Source organism: Melospiza melodia, chromosome 10 (genome assembly GCF_035770615.1).
Source record: "Melospiza melodia melodia isolate bMelMel2 chromosome 10, bMelMel2.pri, whole genome shotgun sequence".
NCBI lineage: Eukaryota > Metazoa > Chordata > Aves > Passeriformes > Passerellidae > Melospiza > Melospiza melodia.
Window position 1 is genome coordinate 14,367,818 of NC_086203.1, and position 17,936 is coordinate 14,385,753.

At 42.1% G+C, this 17,936-nt stretch overlaps 1 protein-coding gene across 2 annotated transcripts in view; it reads right to left on the reverse strand.

Annotated features, from left to right (window-relative positions):
* The window catches only part of IP6K1 (inositol hexakisphosphate kinase 1), a 36,910-nt gene that overhangs the window by 15,853 nt on the left and 3,121 nt on the right, over positions 1-17,936 (reverse strand). For both annotated transcript variants that reach the window (XM_063164461.1, XM_063164460.1), the window contains exon 3: positions 16,209-16,308. The gene's annotated coding sequence lies outside the window, so the exon portion shown is untranslated. The remainder of the gene's footprint in view (positions 1-16,208; positions 16,309-17,936) is intronic.

Consider the following 17,936-nt stretch of genomic DNA (forward strand, 5'->3'; position numbering starts at 1 on the left):
GCCTGAGCTCCCACTCCCACCTCCACATGGACAGGACAAGGAGAAATAAATGGTTGTGCACCTCAGCCTTGTGTCCCTCAGACTCCTAGCCAGTACAGACACCTGCAAAGATGGTGGAAAGATGGGGCAAGATCATTCCAGCTTCTGTAGAGAGGAAACAAGAGGAAACTTCCAGCAAAAGCACCAAAACCCCAGAAAAAGGAAGTACTTGTGCAGCAATAAGAGCAGTTTTTTTCAGGCTTCAGAGGGTGGTTGACTGGAACTGAAAGAAACAATCAATGTGCTGCACCTTACATTTGTCACCCAGAGCAAGCAAAGCACAGGTGCCAAAGTGAGGATTCTGCAACAGGAAAAACAGTCAACTCCCCCAGCTCAACAGCAAGGGCACACACAGTTTCAGACCTTACATGAGCAACAAAAAAAGGTGTGTTTCTGGCTCTTTGCCCTCCACAATCTTATAAAAAATAAGGGAAGATAAAGGAAAACAGAGATTTTATAGTTTGGTTTCTTTGGTATTTGAAGATAAAAGTCAAGAAATAATTTAATCTCTTTTTTTTCCTGCTTTCAGAATGTGTAAAACCAGTGAATTAAGGAAGAAAACCCAGGTGAACACTCAGGCTTCCAGCTCTGACAGGGAAATGACAGTGAAAACACATACATCAAAAGTTTGGTCTGCAGAAGTAAAAAAAAGCACATTGATACTTCATTCATCCACCATGTTCTCTTTAGGCTGGTAAAACAGCAAGTTTTTGGGTTGAAAAAAGCTTGCTTGTGTTGGTTGCTCTATAAAGTGATCCTCCACAATGGAACCAATGCCATCCAAATGCCTGGCTTTAAAAAACCACCCAATATTATGTTGAGATTCCTTCTGGCACTGACTGAAGTCAGTTTCTAACTCCTCCTTCAGTTATTTCTTCAGACCATGGTTGCACAGGCAATCCTTTGACAGCTGGAACAGCACTAACAGCACCCTCCCACTCAACTCTGCTGCACTGGTACAACTGTTTGCAGCCTCACCATGAATCAAACTAGGGAAGTGATCACAGTTAAAAATAAACCAGCACTTGGTTTTGTTTTTTTTAAGGATTACTTTTCAACCAGGTCAGATCCCCAATCTATTGTGCAGCTGTACAAACAGTTGTATCAGCACAAGGTGCCTGAATTGCTGATGGTTATCCTGGTGCCTAAAGCCAACGTTTGCACTCCCAGCTCACCTCACTGCATGGCTGCTGTAGAACAGGATCTCTGCCCAAACAACACACAGGGGACTGGACTGCCACTGCTGCCAAGCATGGAGGGTCCCTCCAGTGAGACAAAATGAGGTCACACTGATGTCTACCCTACAGCTAAGGCATGGCTACTGAGCTCCCTCAAGCTGTTGCTTGTCCAAAATTATATGTCATTTTTGCAGCCTGCATGCTGAAATAAACATCAAAACATGACTAACCAAGTCATTAATGAGAATGAACAGCTTTGGGCCAAGTTCTGAAACAAAACTCTCCCAGAAATTGCATAACCACTAACTATCTTGGTGATCTTCCATTCAAGAAACACAAGCCTACGTGATGTGCAGATTCCCACTAATTTGAAGATTGCCTCCCCTGTTCACTCTTTGAATGTCACAATCTTCAGTTTTGGCAACTCTTCAAATTGCAGTTGAATTTTTATTTGAACATGGAAATACATACAGAAATACTGACAATCAGAATAAGCACTAAGCAATGATGTCATGCTAGCACACTTTAGAAACAACTATGAGAGACTGAAGGTTTTTCCAAAATTACCAGCTCAAATACTGTTGGGAATAAAAGCAACTGAAAATATCTCCTTTTTTGATGGCTGCCTGGGAACCTACTGGGAAATACCTGGATCTTTGTATTCAGCTGGTGACGGGTACCTGCATCAGACACACACCATTGTGAGAGGCATTCTCATTGAAAACCAGGCACAAAAGACTGAATAACCATAAAGATCTGACTTCTAGCATAGGGCAGGAGGCACATTAATGAAACAGCTTCAGGAAACCAGCTTTCTACAGTTTCTGTTGTGTCTGCTCTAGAAGACAAAACAATGAGTCTCTAAGCTGTTCAGCAGCCTTTTTTGTAGATGTCACCACATCAATCCATGAAGACACAAAACTGAAAAAATTGCTAACTGGTAAACTTTACCCTTTGTTAATTAGCATGCATCTCAGGCTATAGTTTCATGACATCTTAAGTAAATCTAAGTCAGCATTCTTCAAACCCATCCTCTCTCCTGAGTCAGCACTGGCACTCACGGATCCTGCTCAGAAACCAGCCTGGCAAACAAGTTAACCCGGAAAAAAAGAAAAGTTGTTTTTGCCAATGTGGCTTCCTGAACTGGTTTACTGCCAGTGCCCAACGAAAGTAAAAGGGACAATCAGTGAGCAGGGCAAGGGCAGGCACAAGGGGAGCAGAGCCAACTCCATTCAGCCCCAGCTGCCCTGCAAACACGCTCAGAGAACAGTCTCACCCCCTGACTTTAAAGAGACGTGAGTTCTCACAGAAACATCATTTGACTTTTTCACCTCTCCTGACACCTCCTTCACACCAGCATCAGCACCCCTGCAGACAGCCATATTAAGTACCCAATCTGGTAGGAAAACAAAGCAGCAATATATAAAACAGAACAAAAAGCCTTCAGTTTTCAGTTGGATCAGGTCCCTAATACATCTGGCCAACAATCCCCCAGCATCAAAACATGGGAGAAAGTGGGAACCAAGGCATAAGAAAACTCCACCTCCAAGCAACTGTGAAGCTGCTCACTTACTCAACATAGATAAAATATCACAACATAACTACCTAATAGTTGTACAAAACCACTTTAGTTCAAAAGATTTAAACAGTACATTAAAAAATATGCAATCTAATACTTCATGTTTTCATCTTCCACAACACACCATTAATATTTAAAATGCCCTATTTCCTCAAAAATAAATCTTCAATTTATTTGATACCAGCATTATTTTCAGAGCAAAAGAGCTGCTAAAATATATAGAGGAGAGTGAGGAAAGCCTGTTGTGATTAAATAGGGCATGACAAACAGCAGCAGCATGCACAAGCAGTACTGGGGAGCAAAGCCAGGGGGAACAGTGAAAACAACATTATACAAACAACACTGATTCATGAACAACAAAGAATTCTTAGAAACTGCTGCCTGGGTTACATCCAAGGTTCTCTTTACCTTGGTTAAACTATTAAGAAAGTCACTTCAGAAAGCTGACCACTTCTGCACAACGAAGCTTTTTAGGAAGGAAGAGCTGATCCATCTAAAGGGCTCTGTGTAGGAAACCACTGCAGCAGTTCCTGGGAAGCAATGGAGCTGCAACAACACTGAAGGTGACACGAAGCTGGAACAGGTCATTTGTCCCCTGCCCCACCATGAAAGGGCTCCTGTGCTAACACAGGTCCAAAAGCTGTGTCTGTGTACGTACCCCTCAGCTGCTGGGGAGCAGATTGTCACCCTTGGCTGTGCACAGCAATTCCTCAGTGACAGGGACATCCCAGGGTCTCCTCAGGAGAATTTCACTAAGGTATGTTTCATCACTTTAGCCTCACACCCATTTCCTCATAGTCAACATCTGCTATAGCAAACTCTCACCACTGTCTGTAACACCTCACTCTGGACACTGCATCCATCAAAGTAGGGATTCCTGGAAGGCCCAGCTTTGCTTCAGAGATGCAGAAAATTCAGTTTTTACTTGCCATCTTGCTGCCATGTGGAGGAAAGCACACTTACAGAACAGTCTGGGCCACTGCCATGCAGAATTCACTCCTCCAAAGTTCAGAGATTAAGCTGAGGCTGCTGCTTGAAAAAGGAGTAAGTTTCCATTCTATTTGGACAACCTTGTAAAAAAAGTAGGTCTTTAAAAGAAAACACTAAATTCATGAGCAAATGCTAGATCTCTGTTCCAACACATCACTAAAATATAAATCACAAGCAAGAAGTCAATAAATTTCTGGCTTCTGACAGGCACTAACATTGAACGTACTGCACTTTAAACATCAAATACACATATCACAGGGTTTTTAAGCACTAAGGAAATTTAGTAAAGTAGTTATTTGGGACTGCATTTAGACATCTGAATTTCTCACAACTCTCCAACACAAGCAAAATACAGGTGCAACACAATAAGGCAAAGGTGAAACTGTGGTGAAGCTGCAAAGCACTAAGCAGAAGCACATGGCTGTCCCCTTTAGATCAAAGTGTCTCATGGGGAACACACACTATCTCTATACAGTGAGACTTCATAACCCTGTCACACAAGATTATCAACCCATATACACACAGCTGTCTTTTGGCAGGTAGTCAAACCTGAGGCAGTGGGAGTTTTACAGGGGTCAAGACTCTTGCAGGATTCATCTAGATCTATTTTCTGCTGCTGTGAGATGAAATATGAAAATGGGAGAGGAATTGATCACAGAGGCAACAGAGCTTTGCACAGGGAATGTTTCTCACCCCGCAAAAGGTGACCTTCCAAAGCCTCTGATTCTCCTCTCCTCTAAGAGGATTATGAATCCTACCCTTGGGAGACTTCTGCTCAGCTACCAGCCCACTGCTATTACACATTAACACTATGTCTTGTGTCCTCATTTCTATCAGCAGAGATATTAGAAAAATTTATAAGATGACTGCTCAAAGACCAGACTTCTAATGGAATCTCTAATGCAAGTAGGGAAAGCCACAGCCAGTGATGTTTGGAGGGGACTCTTTGTGCTGTCACACACCCAGCTGCAGATCTGCTTAGTGCTTCCCTGCTCAAATCCCAATTCAGCTTATCTGCACATGCAGGCTGCTGACTACCCTGGAAGCAGACATTCCATCAAGGAAAGACTGAAAGGCAGAGATCACCATATGCTAAAAAATGAGGGCAAGTGTGGTGAGTGCAGCTCGCAGCTCCCCCGCCCGGGCAGCGAGGCAGAGCCTCGGCAGGCACCAAGCCCAGGTGGGCTGTCAGCAAGTGAGAGCAGCACTGCCCTGCAAGAACATGCTGCCACCTCAGGGGGAGAGCCAAGGAGCAGAATGCAGCACATTCAGTTACATAAATCCTTCTTTTTCAGGCATCAGACACCAAGAATTTGAGGACAACGTTTCCCCTGTTCTTTTGGGGTTTTTTTCACCTTCCAACGAGGCACCATTTGGACACTTCTGAATGGAGTCTACAAAGAATCTTCCCTAGACAACATAACCAGGAATTATTCCTGTTGCCACTTAACAGTGCACAGATGTAAAGCAATCCATGCTGCTATAGAGGTGACCATATACATTTTTTTTATTCATAAGGTAATTAAAGTTACAATGCATTATGAATTCCACAATGAAAAAAAAAAAAAAAAAAGCAGGGCTAGACATGAAGGAAAACCTCAACAGGAAGGAACACACTTCCAGCAACTCTGTGAATGGAGATTTAGGATGAGATTAGACACACATACAGGCCAAATCTAATGGACACAGTTCCCATTTGGGACAAATGGCAAAGTGTTCTCAGAAGGAAAAAAAGTACTGGCTAACACAACAGATCTCAGATGCATCTGTAAGAACACTCCATGGTTTTGGCTGTTTCAGAATACACAATGCAAAAGCAAAGTGCAGCCAAGGGTTAAAGAGTTTTAACCAGTAACTGTACAGAGAAACTACAGGGTTAACCACAGACACACAAAAGCCACAAGGAGCTGAACCCATGAAGAATAACTACAAAAGCCATAAACCCAGAGGAGCTAAAATTACATTCCTTAGGCAGTTCTGATAAAATAAGGATGATCTATAGCTTTCCAAGAGACCACTAACTGAAAGACAAATGTAAGCAGCTTGTGGTGAACTGGTATTTTTAATACTGTTCTCAAGTTTTAAATTATGATGCTTTTAAAACAGAAAAAACAGCCTTGATTAGAAAGTCAGTTGCTGCAGATAATTGATCCCCACAGAAAAATACACAACTAGGACAAAAAAATGAACTCCTAATTGCTATTTTTGATTCTGCAGTGGCAAAAAACCTCAAGACCAGCGTTATGTAAGACCATTAACCTCTTTGCTCATAACTGGCACCTTAATTTAGCACACTACCACACTAGAAAGCTTAAACTGAATTCTTAATTCCAATGCATACCACTGGCTGCAGCAAGCCAGTAATAGCAATATTGGAAAGGGAACAAACAAAGCAAACAGCACACACTGAATTTTGCAATTACACTTCCTTGGGCATAAATATTTATACCTTAGCCTGACCAGATCTAATGACAGCATTCTTTTCAGACCGGCAATCCTGAAAAGATTATCAGATGCTTCACAGTATCTTAGGAACACTGAAGAGAATTTAAAGTACACATTAGGTAAAGAAAACCTCCAGATCACCTTTTATAACAGCAAGTTTGTCAAAGTTTGTAAGTTTGTTACAGCAAAGAAGCTGTAACCCATTGAAAACAAAATTGCTTTGTTTTGACTGATTATTTTTCTTCTTCTCAAACTAACCTCACAGCATTCCAAACACATCCTCCCTAGGTATGACTGAAATCCTCAAAACTACCATGTATTTTATTTAACTATAGTTCAGTGGCAATCACACATACACATGACTGAATGAAAAACAAAACAAGGTAATCTTGAAGAACATTCATGTGAACCTCCCCACTTCTTCCCAAGAGAAGACAGATTAATCTTCTACACTGATAATGAGCCAGACTGATGAATTTCAACCAGACAGCCTCTTAAATACTGTCTTCCATCCACTCTTACCACATTGTGGCAAAGGATGACATTCAGGAGGGGAAAAAAAAGGCTGATTAAGAGCCTACTTTCAGAAGCTAATGTCCTGTGGAAAGAGCTCTATGAATCACTCCCATCTGCCTCCGACTCCATTTACTCCTCAGAATTCCCTGATGTGCTTGAATTCATACTCCACCCATCCAGTCTGTAATGTCCCAACGTGCACACAAGAATACTGTAAAACACCCAGGAAACTTAAGCTAAATGGCCCCTAGTGCTCTTCCCCATCCACAAATCCGATTATTTTATCACAGAAGACAATGAGGTGCGTCAGACACAACTTAGAGTCAGTAAATCCACACTAACTGCTCCCTGTCACATTCCTGCACATGTTTCACACAGGAGTACCAAAGGACCTGAGCCATGACTGTCCCCAGGAGTCAAGTGAGACTGACCACCCTGGATTATCCTGTGGGCCTAGTTTGAAAATAAGTGATCAGAGATGTGCCAGCAGCACCTGTGTGACTTTTGCAGATGACCAAGGCTGGCACTACAGCACCATCAGGTCCTGTGGGCTCACATGGCTCCAGATCTCTCAAGTAATCCCCCACTCTGTCTCCATCTGCTTCTGACTGCTGGAACCTTAGACAAGGTTCCTCTTTCAACCTTGTCTCTAGACACAAGAGCCAGGAGACCTTGCAACTTAAGACCCACTCAGGCATAAAAACCACCAAATACCTCAAGGAAGTCTGTGCATCACTCATCCAGCCCCCTTATTCAGCAGTCTTTGTTTACCCCTTCACTGCCAGTGTAGAGGTAGATGTTATGTCAAAAATATCAGGAATGTTGCAAAAAGCACTTCCTGTGAGAAAGTAGCTGCTTCCCCCATTCAAAGACAGAAACTGCACACTAACATGGCCAAGTTTGTTCTGTCTGTATTCCAGGCTGTCAAAGAAATCCCAGGTCATTTTGCAGACATAAAACAAACTTGCTGGAGTTGCATGACCCCATTTCGAAAACATTTGGCAAAACAGTCTCCTTCTCACTCTTGGCCAGGCTGTATTTAGCAAATGGAAGTTAGGTCTGTAAAGAGCAAACCCAGACTCCTCAGAAAATCCTGAAGAAAGCTGCACAGAGAAGCTTCTTTCCAGCTTTAATTAAGAATAAAAATCTAGATGACAGAATAAGGGAAGAAGGAAGTAAGATTTTCACACACCTAGATGCCAACTGTCCAGATTGCTCTGAGTATAGAAATAGGGATGTTTTATGATGACTCCATCCTCTCATGGCTTTAACACACGTATCATTTCAGTGTACCACATGAGAGGGAAGTGCAGGAGAGAGCTCTCAGCTGTTGCAATGCTCCCCAAGAGAGAAAGGAGAGGCAAGGCAGGCAAGGCTTGCAGCCCAGGTCCCTGCTGCAGGCTCCTGGCACTGAGCAGGGGTCTCATGGTGCCACACTCCCGCTGCCAGGGCGGCAGGAGTGCCCGCTGGGCCTCAAAGCCAGCACGGAAGTGTCACCAAACCAAACAAAAGTACTTTTTATCAAACTCCACAACTCACAAGTCTCCCCTGCCCCCTTCTGGGAACAACATGGATTTGAAAACTTCAGTATCTTCTTCCAATGATAAAACTGTTTACTCGGGTAAATAACAAAAAAAAAAAACAGAGAGAGCTTTTGCCTCAAGCATGAGTCCCTTCATCAAAGACATGGATGTTATTAAATGCATCTCCTGCAGCAGCAGAGGCAGACTCAAACTGGATTTTCCTCACCCATACACTGAAGACACTGTCAGGAACTCCTGCCTGCCAGAAAATGGCTGGACAGCTCACTCCAGCTCAACTCTTCTGACTGAGCTGATTCACTCCGCAGGTCACGATGCAGATGCACAATGCAGGCTCCCTGTCCTCTACCCCAATAACTCAGCACCTTACTTCCCCAAAATAAAAAAATAATAAAAGAAGAAAGCGCAGAAAAAACAGCAAATGCAGCAAAACTTGCATGATACACAGTAACTGCTCAAAAATCTTCTCCATAAGTTATAGAAACCACATTCAATTAAGCTGCTGACTGTGACCTGACTTAAGCAAAAATCCCTTTGCAGTGACTTATTTATGTTGATACTTTAAATGCTAAAGACAAACCAGCTTCATTAGGGCCAGAGGCAAAAAGTTCCCCCACGTGCCTCTTCCTACCACTCCTAACAAGAAAAACATCACTCTGCTGTTTATATGTGCAGTTTTCCATTTCACAATGCTTAAGAGAAAAGTTTCTCTTTGCTCTTTACCTTCAGAGTACAGTCCTGCAATACTCTGCTTCTCATAAAACTTACAGATACTCAAACACTACTCCTTTGTCTTTGCTTTGCATGTAGACTGCAGAGGAAAGCTAAGCCAAGACCCCACAATCCCATCCCCACCTGAAACAAGAAGGGAATTTTCAAAGCATGGCTACTGGTAAGCAGCCATTTAGGATCTGTGAAGGGAAATGCTTCTCATCTTGAAGAGACTGACCCCACAGTCAAGATCCAGACACTCCATCCAAACAGCAAATTGTGAACAACAACACGTCCTGTGCAAAGGGAGGGGAGAGCAAACTCAGCTGTTAAGGAGCAGAAGCTGGCTCCAGTACTCAGGAAGCAGCACAAATGTTTTGTTTCCTTAGGAATTAGGACAACATATAGATTTAAACCCATCAAGTCTAAGAGTTATACATCAAAACCAAACACAGGCTTGCCACAAAGAACCATCACAAGCCAGCTAATCTCACCCTTAGGGCCTCTGTAAACCAGTGTTTGATTTGGTTCACTTCAAGCTCACTGTAAAGCAGCTTTACAATTCCTATCATACACTGTGGGCTGTGACACCACTCTGATCCATCTCCTCCTCAGATCTATACATTGCCCTTTTTCTGAGCTGCCTGAGAATTAATTATATGGAAATGAACAGTGTTAGATAAGGGCATGCCAAGCAACTGGCTCTCTTAAAGGGGCTGGGGACTGCAGGATCTCTGCCTTCAGGAAATGTTTGGCAATGCCCATTCAGTACAATTCCTGTTGTTAAAAAATTACTTTAAGACCCAAACAAGCAAACTCTCATCTTCTCACTTCTGTTGTTAGAAACAAACATCTGCTCAGCCATGGCTTGGGCTCTACCTCTGCCTCTTGTCACCACCAGATCACATCAGAGCAGCATCCTGACTGAGGATGTCCTGCCAAAATTGTAGGTGATGCACAAGCAGCAGCTCTGAACAAAAAGATTAGCAGTCTGACTTTTAATGTGTTGTCTGCATAAGCTCCACCCGTCCCTCCATGGAATGCAAGGCACTGACAGCTTCACAGCCTCATGTGAGCTGGAATTTCAGTACCCAAGAGGACTTTAATCTCACATATGCAGACAGAGATACACCAGGGCATTTTGGCAGTTACAACAGCATTTGAGATGACTGGAGGGGCACACACATCAGAATTTTCTCTAACTGTGAAGATAAAGCTAAACAAACATTTTGCCTCAGCTACACTCCTCTTTTTCTACACAGGGAAGCAGAAAACACTTACATTTGGCAGCTCCTTAATGACATCCTGCAGTTTTATCAGACAGCACAACTTCTGTCTGAACAGTGGTAAAACACTCAAAGCCATGAGAAATGCAGCAATTCTTACATCTCTCTGCTGAAACTTGACAAGTTAGCAAAGCACTCAGTTGATTTGGTTAACAGATTCTTTAGATATCTTTTAGATAACCATAATCTACCTGAGTTTACCCAAATGGAAAGGAAAGAACCAGGAATAGGCTACTGGTTTTGATATTTCCACTGAATGTTTCCATGATCTTGGTAAAACCATTCAGTTGTGGTGAACTTCAGCCAGCAGAAATACAGCTTTTCAGAAAGGAACAATTTACTTGACTACCTTGCTACTTTTAAACCATTTTTTAAAGCCAGAAGTCTGGCAATCATCTCACTTTTCCTGATCCCCTTGCACTTCATTTCAACTTAGTCTTGCCTGTTAATTAAAATTCTCAAAATCTAAAGAATTTGTGTCCCAGTACATGAACAACTGAATTGGTTTTGTTAATATGGACTCAAATTAGGGCATCTCTTTCAAATGAATGTGGTGCTGCTTGGCCAAAAATCCAAATCCTTGAGCAACTTTTCTGTTTATATGGCAGAAACAGAAAGACAACCTAGGAGCACATCAGTCCAACAGAAAGACTTAGGGGAATAAAAGCAAGATTATCCAAACAAGCTCACTTCACCCTGGTAAACAAATTCTTGTGCCAAAAGCACAAGGAGCAGTTGTTATCTGGTGGTTTGTTCTGCTACTGTAATTCTGAGACATTGATACTAAAAAAATTTTGGGCCTGTCCTAAATATCTGAAAAGGCTCAGAGAAATGCAAGGCAGTCAGTTATACAGTACTCCAGATGATACCATTGCTCAGGACACCACTTAATTTACTGTATGAGAAAATGGAACTGCAGATTGCCCTGTAATTTCAAGTAGACACCCATGCTACAATAAATATATCAATATTTGTATGGATAGGTAAAATTTTCTATGCCCAACTGAGAGATGCCCTCCTCTCTCACTGCAACTCCTTCTAACTTCACGTTGCCAAAGAAAAAATTAATTCACCTGGAAAAGGCATATTTTGGGCCCCCGCTTTTTTAGCTATTTTTTTTCCTTGAAAAAAGTGCCAAACACAATGACAAATAAAGCATTCCTCACTCTTTACCTTCTCAACACCTCCAGCAAAACAAGCTTTACCTTACAAGTGTCATTTTATCACTATCAGTGCCTCTACATTAAGGGATTCCACTGGCAGAGCTTCACTAGGTAAGGATGAACATGCTGATTAATGCAGCTGTCCCAAGCAGTTATGGCAGAAACAACATTATAAGCATGTCCATAGGAGTTCCAGTCACATAATCACGTTGCAAATCCATGCTCCCCCCTTGATACCAGTTTAATTTCCCTAAGCAGGTGACCCTTGAGGCTCAGAGGCAAGAAATCATGAGCTGTAACTTCTCAACTAAGACTTCACTGTGATTTTTTTCTCCACAAGGAAGTACCAAAGGAAGGTAGGTACATTCTCATATGCAGTATATTCTCTTGTACTGTCAACCTAATACAAAAAAAAAAAAACTAAAAATGTTGAAAAGGAAAGAGAAAAATCTGAGCTCTGCATTAGGGAAAAAAAATCTCAATACAAGTGCTACAAGAAAGTAAATAATGCCATGAAAATTCAAGGATAAAGGGCAACATTTCATTTTTGAGGTTTGGAATGGGAAATAACAAGGTCTGTCATGGCAAATATACTTTAGACAAAGACAGTGCACTAAATCTGGTACTTAATTTAAGTAGAATATATGACACAGTATCTGATGGGGTGAAAGCTAAGGTAGTCATTTCATTTGAAACCAGATAAAACTCTAAACTCAATTTCATACAAGGATACTCTCATCCCTTCAATATGGCAGAACACACATGACACACAACCCAGGGTCATGGAAGGGATTTTGATCTGGGCCTGATGTTATCCTGTAACTCTCCTGAGGATCAGCATAAGCTGCAAGGCTTTCAATCACTCATACTGAAAATCTTAAAGCTGTTGAAACACCTTGGAGCTGTTTTGTGGCTTGCAGCATGTTCTGGAAGGTAAAGGACAAAGAATTAACAGGAGGCCCAGCCAGCTGAGTGGAAATGAAAGGCAATCTGAACCTGAGGCTGTCTCCTCAGGAGACACATGCATCAGTCAGACAATCACAACTTCAAGGTGTGGCAAGGTGCTACATTTTTTGAAAGACAAAACCTGGCACTTAATGCCTGCAAGATTATTTTACCCAATCAGGAGCCAATACAACCATCCTTTGGTACCCTCTAGCAAACCTCACACTTGAAGGTATCCAGTGCAACTTGGGTTTACAAAAGGAAATATCCAAGAAGGGAGCTCAGAACACAGTTCACTCCACTGTATTTCTCAAGCACCTTCCAAAGTGACATTTAATACTCCAAATCTTCATTATTACTCTCCTATACACTAACCTGGGCAGCAGGCCCCTTGAAATGCTTTCCCACACCAACCAGCTCTGTTTGAGGGTTTGAAACGAGGAACTTCTCCTCTTCATCTGAAGTGAAGAATCAGACAAACAAGCCTATATTTAACTTCCTGTTCACTGAAGCAGTCATAAACAAGTCCCTGTAAACACTCTACAGGTCACAAATTCCCAACATCTTATCTAAATGTTAAGCTGCTGAAGTGGATCTCAAAGCTCCTTCCAACAGGCTTTCTAGTGTGCCACTTACAACAGAGGCCACTGGTTATGTAAGAGATGTAAAGCCAAAGCAAAAAGAAAGTATGTTAAACCTCATATGTCAAATTGGTTTGGAGATGATTAGATGCAGCACCTGCATATACATTAAAAAATCTCCTTCTCCATACACTAAAAAAGCACAGCACACTCATCTGGAAGTCACACAAATTGTGGCAAGTTTGCTTTTAACAGCAAAACCTCTCTCAAGTGTACTACAGCTACCTTGGTTTTTCACATTTTAAGTTCTTCTGAAGACACTGCCAGGCCATGCTGCAGGTTGGTTTGGGTTGGGTTTTTTCCTACAAAATAACAGTCTGCTAAATCACATGTATTCTCACAGCCACAACACATCACAGGCTGTATATAGCTAGGGAAAGCCAATTTCCCTTTCATTTTCTCTTCCAGATCAATACAGTGTCATAACATGTGCCAAAAGCATATCATCCCAGGCTGCAAAACACAAAATAACAAGCATAATGGGTGGAAAACAACACAGTTCTCTTCCTTGAGAATCATAAAAAAACTGCAAATGACAGGAAACTTGAAACAAAGTGCTTTGCACTCATACAAGATTCAGCCTGGCAAGCTCACTACCATGGGACACTGATCCTTGGCAGAATTCTTAAAAGGTTTTGAATTTTCTTCTGGTTGTCATGTCACAATGGGATGAACTCCAAAAAACATAAAGTCTTAAACACTTAACCATCTAACGTGTGATCTTTAATTGCCAGGTTTAAAGAAGGTATTTTAATTGCAGTGAATAAAAACCTTTGTTCACTTTTGGCTGGTGAATGAAACAATACCATTAACTATTTTAACTAAGAATGTTTGAGTCAAGCTGCATTCACAAATCAGAACTAATTTTTAAGACAACTGGTTTTTGTCATTAAGTGAACCAAATAAGTGAACCAAACTGTCAATAGGCTCAGTTTTCTAAGCTGCTGAAATTCATTGGAAGTGTCAGCGCTAAGCATGCAACAAATTTCTGTGATCATACTTAACTAAAGCTAATAATAATTAAGGGGAAGAACAGAAACCCCCAAGTGTCGTTATTACACCAAAAAAAAAAAAAAAAAACAGTGTGCAGAGCACCTGAAGTGAAAACTATTCAACTCTGCACGATGCACAGCAGTGATACCTACTCAGTCTGACTAAAATAGAGTTAGAGGTTTTTCTTCAGTTCTATAAAAATAAAAGATGCATAAAGCAAGCTTGATAGTGCTTATTGGTTCACATTTAGCTTGCTGTCAAATTTTAATACGTGTATTCAGGTCAACACTTGTGGTAAGAACTGTGAAGTATTAAGACCTCAATTACATAAAGAAGATTTATGCCCAAGTAAAGGAAATGCCACTTGCACAGCATAAGAAAACACATTTACAATATCTGCTTCTAATGCAAAATAAAGTAAACCACTCCATTATTTGCAAAAGTAAAGAGATCCATAAACCTTTTATACAGTGTAACACTTAATCTAAGTAAAATCCACATCTCTGAGACAAACATGATGTGGATTTTATTACAGGAAGCGTGGGAGTGTTTAAGAAACTATCTAAAAAGAACCTGCATATGTATTGTTTCAACACAAACTGAGCTTCAGACTGCTTCAACAATTCTTCTGGGACTGACTCAAAAGACTCGAGTTAAAAGTTCTTTTTATTTCAGTATTTGTGGTATGAGAGTCAACCCCAGTGAATTCAACAGGTCTATTCCTCAAATGTGTCACAGCTTTACACAAAGGCCACAGCTTGGAAAAGTGCAATAAACCTTTCAGCAAGCAGCAGTGTTGTGAGGGTCTTCCAAAGCTCCAGGACTTTACCATGATTTTAACCAACAAACCAAAGCAAGAGCAGCATCTCTCATCTCCTGCAAGAGCTCCAGCAATTTCATGGAGTTACTCGATGGTTTGATTCAGACACTGAGTAAGACATGGGACTATGCAGCCCCCAGGCTTCTCTCCCAAATCCTTCCTGCTTTAAATAACTCCCTGACATCTGCACTCCGTGGTGCACTGATTTTGGTGCTCAAAGCTGCTTATCACCTATAGTTAGCTGTAATGAGATCATGGCTGCTCCCTACACGTGCTTAAGCTGCTCAGACAGTACTGTCAAAGGACACTGAACAAACAGCCAGCCCTATCTTCTTGTGCCCTTTTTAAGATTTCTGAACTCACTTTTGGAAATGCTTAACAATACTTTGATGCCAACAATGGAATAACATTAATTGGAATTAAAGATCACATGATATTTTGCATTAACGCACGCTGGAAGTTTAAAAAATTGGGGGAAATGCAGCTCAGCATAGAACCATGGGGGGGGGGGGGGGGGGGAGAAAAAGAGAAATGTCAAAATATATAAGCTATACAGTTGTATAGCTTTAGATCAGCACTCAAGTCAGCAGTGACAGACACAGGAGCATGCCCTGAAGAGAAGGCAGCACGTGTCTCCCCTCCCTATCCCAGCAAGGTACTTGTGGAGCTCAGCTTCTCTGGTCATTACCTTCTGCACTTCAAACTAAGAAAAACCATCACCTACCAGGTCAGAGGCTTCCCCACCAGGAAACTGAACTGTGTGACAACCACTGCTTAAACACACCACGTCTAAAGAAAACAAGGTCATTTGAGTTTGTTTATACCACAGGTATACTGAGTCATATCTTTGTTGATAAAGAGCTGGGGGAAAACAAATATGATTGACTTTCTTCCAAATTCAGGACAGCACGAAGTAACCTCTGTGAAACTGAAAGACTATCATATCAGCCTTATCAACTTTCAGCAAACTAATCTCTGAAGAGAAAGAAAAAAGCACACAATGATAACAATTTTGAAATCATCATAAGGTGATTCAGCTGCAAATCAGCCACCTGAATGGCCAGAATTAGCAGACCATGAGTGAGCCTCCAGTTCTTGGAATTTTAGTTCTTATCATGAAGAACTGACACCAATTTGGTCAATGAACAGGACTAAATTTTTCAGTCTGTGCTACTGCACTTACCTGGGTGTTCCTGTAGTATCCTTCAAAAATAAGAGCAAAACTCCCACAAACTGTATTTACATATCCTTACTTGAAGGGTAAAATTCCAAAGGGAGAGGTAAAAAGCAAGCAGTTTATTCCTCTTTGCATCTCTAAGATGGCTGCATATGTATTCTGAACAAAACAGAAAAAAAGTTACCTTGGAGATGTCACCCAAGCTCCTTTGGCTGAGCAGTCACTGGAATATGGAGCCAACTTCTCACAATCAAGAGGGAGCAGGACCCCAGAAGCAAGCCAGCCTGTGAAATGATGTATGGAAACGAGTTAGCAAGTCCTAAATTAGCTTTTATTTAGAACTTTACTTGCTTGTCAATTCAGAATGTTTGAGAGCATGCCTCCCCTAGAGACTGGGACTGGAATTCACAAGTTCCTTTCAGGAAGCAAATGCTCTCACTCATTCCTGTGGGCTCTGGCAGATGCTCTTCACCAAAGCCACCAGTTGGGCTGAGGGGACACACTGTCCCCAGTTGCCTCAGCCACCCTTAGCTGAAAATTCCCAGGCAGGGTGGAACAGAGCAGGATCCATGACTGTTCCTCACCAGGCAGGGATGGGCACCAGGGAAGAAAGGCTGGAGCAGAGTATATTAAAGCCCAGCAGCTGAACAGGCCTGGCTGTAGGCCCCAGCACGGGGGAGGCAGCGTTTGGCAAAGCAGCAGGACAGCTGGTGAAGGAGATAACCTTTCTAACTACAAAAGCTAAATCAGAGACAGCTTATCTACTGCAGCTCCCAAGCACGTGCAGTGACGTCCTGCCAGGACAGTCACATCCACATCACAACCTCTTTTATCAGATTTGGTTGATGGATCTCCTACTAATATAATTATGGCAGCTACGTCCATGTGATTTTTTAACAAAACAACTGTACCCATTTTAACTACTGTGGGCACATTATACAGCTAGAGAGACACCCTGTAATAGCAAAGCTTATTCCTTGACTCACAAAAAGGGGTTCAAACATTAATGACACCACATACTGATGGGGTGATGCAAAATAAATGCAAGCTTAAGAAGCTTGTCTTTTACACACAATGAATGCCACTCAAAATGCATACAGAGGAGCCTGTGGAGATGAATGAAAGCAAAGGACCTGCACCTCAGTACCATCACACCAGCATGGACTACACAGGCAGCCCAACACACTGATTAAGAGAATTGCATCTCTTAGGAAGCACATCCACCCGAAGAGCACACTGGGAACACCAGAAATAACAGCTGCTGCCACCTCAGAACGGCACAACACCGCGCACAGGCCGTGCTGCAAAACAGAAACCAAGCACACACACTTCCTCTTCCTCCCCCACCTCCCCTACGACAGCAGCAACAAACCTGATATTAAACACTGGCCAGCATCCTGCTCTGCATTCCTGTCACATCAGGAATAGAAATGAGGGACACTGCTAGCTGCTCCTCCATAGAGCTGAAGGGCTCCTTCAGTTTGCAGCACGTAACACAAACACTCCACATGACTCTTGCAGAGGGTTCTGTCACACTTTCTGTTCCTTTGCTCCTTTTCTCGAGCTCAATGGGGACCCTCTGTACTTACTAGACTTGTTTTTGATACATTCCCTCTCAAAGACTGAGAGGTCAAAGCAAAAGCAGTTGTTCCTAGGCATGTCACACTATATAAACAAGCAAGCAGAGAGCCACACACAAACTCTGCAAGTCAAGTTCAATGCTAAACCCTGCCCAGGACCAATGTGACACTGTCAAATGCAAGAGCAAACAAATCAGGCTGCAGCTTTTTGTCAATACTAACTTCTGAGACTACAAATCCCAGCACTAACACTCCACTGAGATGCTCACATCTCCAACACGTTATGAGCTAATCCCTGATGGACAGATTGGGGAATCTACTGACAGCGAGTG